We start from the raw sequence: 2,745 nt of genomic DNA on the forward strand, positions 1-2,745 counted from the left end.
GATTTCTTCTTTAGCCTTTATAGATTTGTAGGAGAAAATGCCAATTTAAAGAATGAATTTGAGTTGGCATCTGTAAAAAGGAATTGTCTATTAGCCATTTCATTGTCTAGGATATACAACGATCTCCTTCAGTTAAGTACAGTTAGTTGCTTGTTTGAATTGAGGTCTCCTGAATATTTTACTCTCATTCATGTTAATCAGTAAGAGATAGTGAACTTTTAAATGAAAATATATTTCTCCCTTAAAACAGATCTAAGATACTATTTTTCCTGAATTCCAACTCCCATGTAAGACTAAGTCATTTTTAAAAACTACATCCTAGTTGTAAGAACTAAAGTGTATTACTTCTGCCAAAGAGTAGTCTCAATTTCTTACTCTGTAAAATGGGGTTAATAATATCCTTTAAAATATTCAAAACTTCTAGAGAGAATTGATAATGAATCTGGAAATGATTACCCTTAAGAAAATGATATGCTCTTCTATATACAAATGCCTGAGACTCTCGTAATCAAACTTTAATCAACTAGTTGAAAAATGGGAGCCCTTCTAGAACAGAACGTGACTGACGTTTATAGATACTGTGCATTTATGGCAAGTTACATATTGGCTACCTGTCCCAAGCAATACTCTAGCCCTACGACTATCCATGTTATAATATTTCCTCTAAGTCAGCCTCCAGCCTCCATCATGGACTGGAGGTGCCAGGACACCTATACGGCCACCAACCCTATTGACAACCCTGTCATCAAGGTGACTATGTTTCTTACTCAGTATTGGTGCAGGTTCAATCTCAGTCAATAACAATCATTCAATAGTGATAACACTCAGAAACAATGACAAACAATATCACACGAGAGAATTGGAGGATAATGAACCCAAATCTCAAGAATCTGATCAGGTGCAGGTCTGGGAGGCTGCTGGACCAATTTATGTGTGTCAACCATTTAGTTAACTTTTCCACTTGAAGGACTGAATACCATGCTTCACTGTTAATATTCACATTCACCGTGGCTACAACTTGGGATACAGCATCACCAATACTGCTCAGAGCCAGTTCATACTGAAATCAAGTTATTGACACCAAGTAAATGGTTGTACACAACACTAGCTAGTTTATGTATGAACTAAAGTCTCTGGGTTTGTGGGGAAACAAATGCTGATCCCATCCCCTGCACTGCTTCTTCTGTTCATCAGCTCATGGTTAAAAACCTTTGGGGGTTTGGGCCTGCTGATCCTGCACACTTGAAGAGGCTGCCTACTGAGCTTCTTTCTGCTTTGACATGATCCAAGCAGATGTTGATGGTTCAGGGTCCTGAAAAGAATGCAGAAGAGCTGCCTCACATACATATAATTTGGAGCTTCCTGAAAACACAGCCCACAACAAGAGTTGAAGTCAAGGCATGCTCTGCAGGAAAACCCTTATATAAACTTCAACAGGAGTGGACATCTTCTTTTCACTAATATTTTCATATTTCTGTTTATTTGTTGCAGCCTTTAGCCCTTGCCATAGCAGGCTGGTTCTATTAAAATACATTAAAACATATCCTAATGATTCCATGTCATCTCAAGACTCTGTTCAATACCAAGATATGCATTGATGCTAGAATATGGGGCAGTGCCAGTGAGATTTTTATCTTCTCTGGTATGTGTTGCCTTGTCCTATTGTCTCTGTACCTTTTGACCAAACTAAAATCAGTAAGGAATGATTTATCACAGTGATGCCCAATACCCATTAGGAAGTTATCTGGTTTAATGTTTCCATGTGTAAAATTCTTTGTATGCATATATTCAATTCTACTGATCATCTGGTCAGCTAACCTAAATACAGTTTTCATTGTGAAGCATCTAGAACAGAACTCAAACAGGTCTTGGAGGCTGGGTCCAAGAAGATCCAGGACTAGCACATGGTGCTCTTCTTCCTGCCCGTTCCAGCGGAGGCGGGGGGAGGCCAAAGGACCCTGAAGACTCTTACGGAGTTGGCTCCAGTACAGCAGCCGGGGATGCCTGGCCTCCTGAGATTCTAGCTTCAAGGTCATTTCCTCACCATTGGTGATGCTGATGGCCAGATACAGGTCCTGGAAGGAGGCAGACCCGATCTTCTGAGTTTTTATTTCTCTTCAACAATGACCTCGGGCTTGGTGCCTCCGCTGCCCTCCATCCAGACAGAGGGAGACGACAGAGGCTGAAGCCATGCCTGACACCTCTCCAAAGTCAGAGCCTCTGGACCAGTCCCCAGAGCGAGGCTGCGGCCAGGACAGCAGAAAACGGAACATGGTCGGCTTTTGGAGTCACAGAGTACAGAATTTGCCGAAGGGGACCTGATCACCGTGGCTCAGTCGGGTGTCTTCTTGCCAGGCCGCAGTTTGCGTGCGGTTCTCGCCATTCTCAGTCTAGGCCTCTTGTTTCTGATCGGCAGCCGCGGACTGGCTAAAGCGTATGGTGAGTTAGGGCGGTAATATTGACGCCACCACTGCCTTTGGTGGCCTGAAAGGACGCCTCTGACTCCGCCGACGCCGCCATTTTGTTACTCTGGCTCCACCCAACGCCCAAAGTGGAGTCAGTTCTTTATGGCGCAGAGCACTCTGGGAAGGGGGTCTTGGGGCCGGCGCCAGACAGTGGGCGGAGCCAATGGGCGGAGCCGCGCTCCTGCAAACCCTGACCGCGCCACTTCCCGCGGAACTCCTCCCGCGTAAACTTTAATGTTTCAGTAGGTGAACTGTGTGTGTCCATGTTCTCTATTTATGG

General features: G+C 44.1%; 1 pseudogene; it reads right to left on the reverse strand.

The window, feature by feature from the left end:
• Positions 1–1,201: 1,201 nt before the first annotated feature.
• Positions 1,202–2,158, reverse strand: LOC129080721 (casein kinase I-like; annotated as a pseudogene).
• Between the last annotated feature and the right edge of the window lie 587 nt (positions 2,159–2,745).

This window comes from Pteronotus mesoamericanus, unplaced genomic scaffold, assembly GCF_021234165.1.
Source record: "Pteronotus mesoamericanus isolate MK-2021 breed Mesoamerican mustached bat unplaced genomic scaffold, CSHL_Meso_final contig_90, whole genome shotgun sequence".
Lineage (NCBI taxonomy): Eukaryota > Metazoa > Chordata > Mammalia > Chiroptera > Mormoopidae > Pteronotus > Pteronotus mesoamericanus.